The sequence below is a fragment of the Atheta coriaria genome, unplaced genomic scaffold (assembly GCF_025399875.1).
Source record: "Atheta coriaria isolate IRGN ID8LTWV9N9 unplaced genomic scaffold, Caltech_Dcor_3.1 hic_scaffold_3_pilon, whole genome shotgun sequence".
In the NCBI taxonomy this organism is placed as follows: domain Eukaryota; kingdom Metazoa; phylum Arthropoda; class Insecta; order Coleoptera; family Staphylinidae; genus Dalotia; species Dalotia coriaria.
Window position 1 is genome coordinate 3,956,955 of NW_027045445.1, and position 10,421 is coordinate 3,967,375.

A 10,421-nucleotide genomic window follows, 5' to 3' on the forward strand; every position below is an offset into this window, starting at 1 on the left:
GATGGCTACATTACTAATGGAAAAAAATTGACGGTAAATACTTTATAGACAACGCGCGCTTTTTTTTCGAAGATAAATTGAACTGCATTTCCGTGGCTAACAATTTCGACCTTCAATAAAATTTAAACAAAAATACATTGTGAAATTGTCAATATTGATAATCATCATCATAATATAATATTCAATTGAAAATTGAAATCGTGCATTAATTGACACTGAAGCCAATGAAGCATTTTATAATAATGTAAACATCCGAAGGCTAAATTTGAATGTTTGATTGATTTATCACCATTGTGAGTTTATTTAATTGATAGATAACACAGAAATTTGAAATTCCATTACGAATCATCTTTTTTCTTTCGTCATGGAATCCTGGATAAATTAAGATGAGTTTGAAGAAATTGCTTTTTGCGTATGTCACGCAACCTAGTAACATTAAAATTACCAAGTGCGTAACATTAATTTCGTCAAGAGTGTATTAAAGTGTATTGTTGCTAATTAACATCATTATGGTATAGTTTAGCTACTGAAACAATGAGTAGTGAAGTACTAAAACCGATTAATTATCGAGTATTTAGTAATGTTGGCTATTAATGTTGTTTTGCATTTATATTTTATTAATTAGTGCTCGTAACCTTCTAAGAAAGGCGAATCGATGTTATGGCTGATTGTGTGACACGGATTCATATAGTCGCGGTGCGTTAAAATCAATTATTGTTTGTGGTACTTTTTACTAATTTAACATTTATCAATCATTATATTAATGATTTATTCTAACATTTATGGAAAGTTTGTGGATAATTTCTTGATTTTCATGAAAGTTCAATTATAATTGTTTATAACTTTTTGTGTGTTTATCTAATCGTCAAAATTTTGACACAATTAGTTACAGAATTTAATTAAGAACATTGTCTGAAATAATCATAACTCTACGAGTTAATCAACGAATTTTGTTCATAATTTTTGTGTTAGACAACTGCGTATCTTATATTTTACTATTTTTGACTGTTTTGATGATATTTTTTGACAAAAACTACGTAATCACATCAAAATTCATCAAACAATTGAATTATTTGACTTATAAGATAAACAAAGTGAAATTAAAATATTGAAGATCTAGGTAAATATCTGAACAATCGGTCTAATATGAACAAAAACACAACGAACGTCTAACGACGCACATGCCCCGGAAGCCAATAATAAATAATTTGATAATTAATTAACTATCAAATACTTGTCGTTCCCGTTGGTTCCCGCGTTCAACGATCTTCTCGCTCACTGTTTTTTTTTCCTTTCAAACACATATTTTCTACATGTTTAATTAATATGAATATAACTATAACATTCGCGCTCGTCGGCGTTGTGCGTGTCTTGATTAAGGCTGCAAAACAAAACGCGGCGAATAAATGTTTTCACGTTTTTCGAACTTCAAGTACACACATTAAATTACTGGCGAATATTTGTCCGCCGTGGCGTACAATTTGCGGTGTGTGTGCACCACGTATAGTGATTTATTGCGTGTTTATTTTGAACGCGTCGCGCCCAGAGCTTCGGAATAAAATGCAAATCGCGCAAAACGAAGCGAATTAAGCCATTTGTCTATACACCCATAAATTACGCGTCAATTGGAACAATGTGCAACGTGCACCGAATGTGCGTACACAGATTCCTCTACCGATTGGGTGCAAACACAATTTTAGCGCTTTTTACATTTGTAGAAACTTATTATTGCGATGCGCTCATGCGATTATTACCGCTGACTGTTATTTGAGCGTTTTTCGAATGAAGATCAGGATGAGCACACGTTATAAATGCGTTATTGCTTCGCAGAGCTCTCGCCGTAGCTAGTTAACATTAATTTGCGCGTGCTCGCGGCCTTGGCAATGTCGTACAACCACCGTTTCGCTCGAATCGCTTCTTCGGCTTCGAGCGCAACCATCGAACTGTGGAGACGACTCTGAGCTATGTAGTGCTTCAATTTTAACATCTCCTAACGCATTACATTATATACCAGGTGTAAAAATAGAAAATTCAATGAAAAAACTCAAAAATTTTCTGTTCTAGAACCTGTAGTTAACGATTAAAGATCAATATCACTTGTATGTAGAACAGAAAGTCATTAAGCGGTTTTTTTGCACTGCAATCCTTCGAGTATGCAGCGTGTGGCGTCAGTAAAATGACTCACGTGTGCGCATTCGCGCCGAATGCTTGAAATATTATTGTAAATATTAATATTCTATAATTAGACACCTTTAAAATAATAAAATTATACACGCGGCGCGTCTCGCCGGCCTGCGCCCCAGCCTGCAAGAGGTCCAAAGGCGCTCTCGCGTGCACCGTGCGAAAGAAATGTTTATTCTTGGCATGGCGAGGCACTTGAACTTGATTAATTGCGCAAGGTCGTACTTGAAGCGAACATAATATCAATTAATAACATGCGATCGCAATCGTCGCGTCGCTCGCCGCTCTGGCGTGTGTACCCGCAGCGGCTGCATTTCTTCCAAACGGGTTGCTCTTTTAGTTCTTCTTTAGCTCCTCGAACCTCCGACTCCTGCGAGCGGCGAGTAAATATGGGACGTCTGTGGCTGCGCGCCGCAGACTGGAGGCCCTAGAGAGTCCGAGTCGAACGCCATGTTGATTACATTTAGATGTGTTAAGATAACACAATGTGTAAATGAAATTATCAAAGTGAATTATATTCGCTCGGCTTCTGCCAGTGCGCCTCCTGCCTGTTTGTCAGCTCGAGCACAAATAGCTACGAGCGGCCAAAACCTGAAACCTGAACGCCGGACTGATATAGAATCAATATATAATACTGGTAGCATACGTAATTAACGCAAATTAACACTTAGCATGTCAGAAATATTCTCCGCGTTATATTACGGATAAGGCGCATTAATTCGCAATCAGCGCTGGTTTCAACTCGTCAAAAACAAGGATGGATTCATCCAACCGGTATAATTTTGTGCCTTTTTTGTTAATTGATAACGGTTTTGCTTAAATTAAGAGTTTCTAATAGATGTGCTAGTTTTAATCAGTGTAAAACGCGTAAAATATAAATTTAAACACAAATCGTTTTTGTAATACAATGAAAAATATTAAATATCGTATTATCCATTAAAAACAAGTTGTCATGAATGAAATTTATTCTGTTAAACAAACATTCACGGTTTTATCTGATAATCTCGGCTTTTTTCTTAAATAATACAAGCGGTCATATTAATCTTAACAAGTTTCGTATGAAAAAGTACGTGTTCCTTTTCACTTTCGATTGCATCGTTGCATTATGCGCGGCGTGTTAAGAATGTCCTTTTTTATGTTTGTGTGCTATCGTTTGTCTTGATTGTAAACTGAAGTGCGCGCATCGTATGTGGTTGCTTGGCTGGACGTAGACTTACGCTATAAATAGAAGGCGCTCTCACGCCCACGCTTGTTTATAAATAATATTCGCTTTTATCTATCGCAGCGTATTATTTATGGTTTACTATATGTCATACTTTACTTACCTCTTCGTACGGTGCGTTAGCGCGCGCTCGTTTAAATGGCGCGACGTAAATAATATGTAAATTAAATCATCGCCACCAGCTTGCATTAATTTTATGCAAATCTGTATTAATATCGCATGCCTTAGTCGCGGATTGCACTCAAGCTCAAACTCAGTCAAAGCCAAGGCAAGAATGCTCTCGCTCTTGAGCTGTGTTCAGCAAGGAGAGCGAAGAGAAAGCCGTTTGTTTGCCAAGTGCAAGGTGTTGTATACGATTCAATGTCATTACAATAAGTGAATCAAGTGATATAATTTGATTGATAAACAAAAGCATTGGGTTAAAAGGTCAAGGACGATTTGTAATTCTTTAATGAAATACGAGCAAAAGAAAATACGAAATGGGACTAGACACGAAATGGCAAGTATGTATCAAAAAGCTCTCCGAAGCTCGACTTGACTTGGCTTGCTCCTCGTCACGTCTGCAACCAACTTCACGTCACATCAACATCTTATTAAGCATGCTGATTACGGTCTCGGCGTCGCACGATTGCAATGTTACATTTTTCAATTATGTGCAAGCATTGCCAGCGTCTTTAGATTTTATCCAATTATAACATAAACATTTTTATAAAACAATTGGTGGATCAGGATCATCAAAATAACAAGAAAAAAATATGCTGGAGTATGCAGCTTATAATACTTTGTAGGTATATATAGGCATGCTATACTTAGACGACCACTTTTTGCTATAGCAGTGATGAGTTTTTATCAATCGATTTCATCGAATAACTTCGAAACAACTTCCCTTCGAAGCGCACATTGCCACTTTGCTTCTTTCGCCGGACTTAAACACTCTTAAAGAGTACAATTTAGGATCGATCTGGTATCTTGTCCGCATCATTTGTCGCCATTTCGTCGCTCGCCTCGTGGGCTCTCTGCGATGCGTCGATGTCGCGGTCGATGTAGTTGCCGTTGTCATCATTGTTCTTGCCTTCAGTCTTCGCCATCTTCTGGCCTGTCGCCGTCGTTTCGTCCGGCTATAGAACGCTCGTCGATAGTATGCAGCATGCATTTATTGTATCATTGTTCAAGTTTTTTGTCATCATCATCACTTGCGGCCGGGACCCAACATACAGAAATGCTCAAATGTGTTTCAGTCGGTGCGATTGTCTTCTTGCGGCGTTTTTGCTTTTGTTTCAGCCATTGCTTTTGGTTTCGTTTTGGTGTCATGGCGCAATACTGCGAATCAACACTCGGCCAGCAGACGACGTGGCCGGCCGTCATCATGTGGGGCAAAAACAATCAATATTTCCAATAACCGATAAACCGAAATTGATTCCGCTATAAACATAAAGTGTGCGGCATTATTGGTAATTTGATTTAAATTATACACTTGTGATTATATGGAATTTCCAACACACAAAACAAAACAATAACGCAAGGAATCCCAAAGAAAATATTTCTTCGCTGGAAAAAATCGAAAATTTATGATTTAAATTGAATTTTTGAAGGAATATATCAAACCGTTAGAAAGCTATTTAGAGAAACAATGTTACATCACATCGCTTGCAAGTCGCTTGCCTATGAATAGTTTTAGTTTTAGCTTTGTACAAAAAGAATCAACGCCCGCCGGCGTTTTGAACGACTGACCCGTTCATTCTCATCTTTGACGCTCGGTGTTACCTTGCAATATTATTATCGTTAAAAAATGGCTATCGAAAACTCAAACACATACGAATACTTTCATTAATAAATAATTTAGCCAGCGAGAGCAGAAGACATTAGTAATTTCGATCGTGTTCCTGTTGGGTATGATTACTAAATTCTAAACACACTTTTAAGAACCGCTCGTCTATCATACCCGCTATTGCTATTCCATCATCTATGCATCAATAACGATACAACAACAACACAACAGCCATCAAACAGGAGAGCATCTAACAGTACATGAAATTAATCACTCTGGAATCAGTTGAAATCAAGTGGAATAAATGTCGACGCTTGGAATTTTTACCAAAATTATTTATCAAGGGCCATTATTATACAACTTTTGATAAATGGTAATTGTCACTATGTACATTTGATGATACTGATATTAATAATTAACCCAGAAACGTCAAACTTTTAATTTGTAGCTTTTTTCGTTTGCACCTCAGCAACGAAAAACTTATCAAGTGCTTAATTGCAGACAATACACATCATCATCGTTCGTAATCAGTCCAAGCTCGTTTACAGCTTGGCTCTTGAATGAACCGACGGCGACGTGCGCTAGGCGTTCGACCGGCGAATCGCTAACGTAAATCAATTAAAAATTATAACGGATCATCTCATCTAGCCGATATAATACACTTTTTTCGTGTGTTTTTTTCTTCCTTCTTCGTTCTTAAATGCTTCTTCTTAAACAGTCAAGCGGTGAAGAATGGGCGATATTGTCGATAACTGGTCCCGGCTTTACACTCTCGTCAAAGTCCCGGTATCGGCTTTGATCTCTTTCGATATTTACGTTTTACACCGGCGATTACGATTTGCTACCGAATTGGAATTCCAGCGAAAGATGCGAAGATTACTCCAAATAACGCTCGACTTTTTTTCGTGTTGATTAGGCCACGTTTTGTCCACCTGATTCGATTCCTAACTGTTGAAAGCCAATATCAAATCGAAATCCGAAATAAATGAGTTGGAACGATGCTTCATAATCAGTTAATTAACTAAACATGCTCGATGATGTTTGAGCTTTGACGCAAAAAGTTGCGATTAAAATTTTAACGACGGATTGAAATATCGTAAATCTAGTTTATCGCGTTATTGGTTTAATGTTAATTTTATATTGCAAAATGTTTGAGAAATTACAGAGATACAAATTTGCCCGAAAAGTTGTAAAAAATATTCGTTACAGTTATTTGAACTTGGTTGTTAATGATTATTTAACTTTTAGCTGAGAGTATTTAATATTTTCGAAACAAATTAGCTGTATCTACCGGAAATAGACGTTACAAATCTCTTAAACTATCCCCTATAACTAAATTACTAAATTACTCTAGCTGTGGGCAATTCTATTTGATGTTTTAGTGAATTTACAGTCGGTTTCAAACTCTAGTCAACCCTTTGAACATTTTCAACATTTGGAACGAGAAGAATTTTATGTTTCACGTGGGCGAGCGCAGCGTTAACACGTCCTGTATGTAGGTTAATACAAGTGGAACACATGCAAAAACAACGCAAATCCAATCTCAACATGAAGATCAACGTCACTTAAATAAATAAATAGAAGAAATGCCTAGAATCCTACGCGATATTCGTTTGAGTGGCGACTGGATTAAATTAATATTCAGTCGGCACATCGGCGATTAAACGCGATGAATAATACAATTGACGAGTACACTTATTACCGGGTTACCCCGATAAATGTGCGGCGACAGTGCACGCCATTACCACGATTACGACGACTAACGGGCTTGTAACAACGAAATTTTTGTGTGTTCTGGTTGAAAAGGTAGCAAAAGTCGCTGCGGAATTTCTTCGCCATGCCGACCCAAAACGACATTTCAATGTATTGTTTTTTGAATGTAGTTAACATGCGAAAAAAACTTGTCGTGTCAGGTTTACTGCATGCAACTGGAAACGAGTGGAAACTGATTCCCACAAAATTTTTGCAAATATGTGGCTTGGTGAGATTTCTATTGATTTTCATTCACACCGAGCAATTTCCTATTAATCCAACAATGCCCTCGCCTGCTGTTGATCTGATAGTAAGTGGAAAGCCTAAAAGCAATATAGATCACGTTGTTAACTGGATTTTCATCCCCTATGCAATGCAGTTGTGCATTCAATTTTGCTGCGCGCTGAATTCCGAAGAGATTTACTCTGAATTTCAATTTATCTCTATTCCAGCATGTAGGATATACGACAAATCATTTCTTTTCAAACATATAATTAAGATTAGCCCATGAATCATCGGTAAACTCAAATAAATAAAAGAAAAAACAAGCAAATAGGTCAAAATCGACTGAGGGTGGTGAGTGCGTCATTTGCAAGAGGGGCACGTCAAATTAGTGCGTGTTAGTGCGTTTGCAGAAGGTGGGACCAACTGCTTTTAGATATATCGGCATGTGTGCGTTCCAATTGACAAAAATGATGTATTGTTGGTCTTCCACCCGTCTACGTTCGCAAAAGTGTAATTTACTTGGCCTAGGCTTTAGGGGAAGGTCGTGTGTGTGTATATTCTCGCTTTTCATCCCTCGCTGGCATTGAATCCAAATACAAAAATCATCTGAGTTGGTTTTACTCTAAGGGTCACACCCTCGTAAATATATTGCACACATTGCACTAAATATAGGCAAAAAATTAAAATTTATTGCATGTTATAACATTGAACTTGATCTTCATGCTGAATGCCGAGAAGAAAAGAAAAATAAATAAGTCAAGTGCACACACAGTGCAAGAAACACTTTCACTTGGCTGCTCGCAGCGCGATGAGGTAACGCGCGACGCAAGTGAGCGTTACATTACGCTACACGTTACGTTGCGGTACGACAACTGCGTGCATTACTTTAACCCGATGTCGGAACACACCGGCGAAATAAAAGAAAAGATAGAGCGCGAGCGTTGAGCGCAAAACCGCTAGCATTGGCATTCAGACATTGACTTTGGCAATGTTTAGAGAGCGCTAGGCCGCAAGCTAGGCCAAGTTCGCCGTTTGGATCGAGTTCAAAGACGGCGAGAAGTGCGAGCGAAGAGAGGAAATGCTTTAAATGGAAATGGATTAAACCATCGGGCGATTATGAAATGCGCTCGATAATACCGCACGACATGTGGTTTTGGTTTTGCTTTCGCGCATCCTCTTAAGTCATGAACTTGGTTTGATTTCGTTTCAGTTCTTTTGCATTCCCCGAAGATTTTTTTTCGGTATTCTAACGTTTGAAATTCCATTCGAGATGTAGACATCGCATCATATGTAATGCAGTCATCCGTGAACTTCACTTGACGACACCGATACGAAAATAGAAAAAGCGACCATTTAACTTTGTTCAATTGACACGTACGCATGCATTTTTGTTGATTTCGACAGTTTTACTTTATAAATCACAAATTTTATTTTATAAATGTATGAGGTATGTGTGCATTAGTTGAGAATTTAGTTCCCTGTGGTGTGTATTCATCGATCGGGCAGCTTTGCTTTGGCAGAATCTCCAGCTTTCATGCCTCCCTCAACCACAACTGAGCCATTGACGAAAACTTGAATGGCGCACGAGCCACCGGCGCGTAATATTTCCCAAACTAAATCAAACAATGCGTTTGAGCAGAAGGCACACGTTTCCGTTCATTCTGAAAACATCTTTCGTCGCCTTTGAATTTTTTCTTTCTGGATTTTAGGTTGAATGAACATAAAAATCATCCGAGTATCAACATGATAAACGTCGGTTTAAGTTGCTGTTAGATTCGCAAGCAGTATTAAATTTCCATCACGTGTAAGCAAATTCACCAATGATAATCTAACCAACGCGTTAGTTATTAGTCAGAGCTGGTTGAAGATGCTAACATATTGTTTATTGCGCTATATTCTATGCTCACCGAAATTTATGAGGATTTTGAACTGTCGCAATGTGTAGGTGCTTTTCTCTGCACGCATTAAACCCGGGCCTATTAAATTTCATCCCGTTCCGAGTTCCAACTGAAAACTTCATCTCGGCGTCGGTTTATGCGCTGCGCGAGCATAATGTAACGCGTATAATGTTCACTGAAACATGCCGAAAGTGACTAGCGACGCTGGGAATATGACACTCCAGCCGAAAAGCTCCGCAGCGAGCTAGAGCGAGATAATTATCATCCCTTCGTGTCATGACAACACAATACGACACGGGACATTGTCAAAAATCGCATAAATTATAACCAGAAGCGTTTAAATTAAGCCGGCTTGTGGTTGTACAAATTAAGAACATGCCGACATACTGTGCTTCCCTTATGCCCAAATGTCTCCACAGTACACGCCCACATAACATACGACTTACATCTTACATCTTACATCATTTCCTTTAAAATATATTTTTAAACACTTTAAAAATTTATTTTTGAACAGAGGGGAAGTAAAATAAATGAATAATTTTTTTTCTTTCTAGGAGTACACTTAACACTCGGTATAAATGAAAGTTTTCATCTAAGAAAACCCGACAGGAAGCTGGCGCAGACGAAAGCCATGGGATCGCAATGTAGGGGTAGGTCGCCGTCGTCGAACCTGCACGAAGGTGGCGGCGAGAGTGGTGGTGGTGGCGCAGCTCCCCTTTGCAAAAAGGGCGAGCGCGCATTAGGGCGCGCCGGTCGTGCCCGACGGAGAAAAGCGGCGTCGAGACGCTCGGGCAGACACGGATGCCGCACACCCCCGCCCGCAACGCACGAGTGGTGCACGCGGATCGTCCGCAACGCAGCATCCTGCCAGCCGGCAATCGTTCACCGCACGTCGTCCTAGCAAGGTAAAATCTTTCTCGCATCCCTAACACAATAACCCCTAATTTTCATTCGCGTTTGATTTGTCTTTCTGTGACTGTGCGTTCGTAATTAACAACGTGAGTGTTAGGTTCGTGCTCTAATCGCACGTTGAAGTTTAAGCTTCTAATTATTTTAAATTATATTCGGGGTGGTTGAAAAAGAAAAATTAATTGGATTTACGCACACGAGATAATAGAAAAAAAAAGGTATGTGGAGATATTTATTTTTTATTTATTTTTTGTGATGATTTTTAAGTATTTTTTGTTGAAAGTTGTATTTATGTGAGAGAATTTTGATGTGATTTGCATATTTTGGGCTGATGCGCGATCGGCGGCGCGTGTGCATCTGATGAGCGCACGCCGCGGACTCCTGGATGCAGATCGTGGAGGCTGGTGCTGCCCGCTCGGCCTTTCCGCGCGCGTGTGCATTCCTCGCGAGCTCCAGCTTCAGCGCG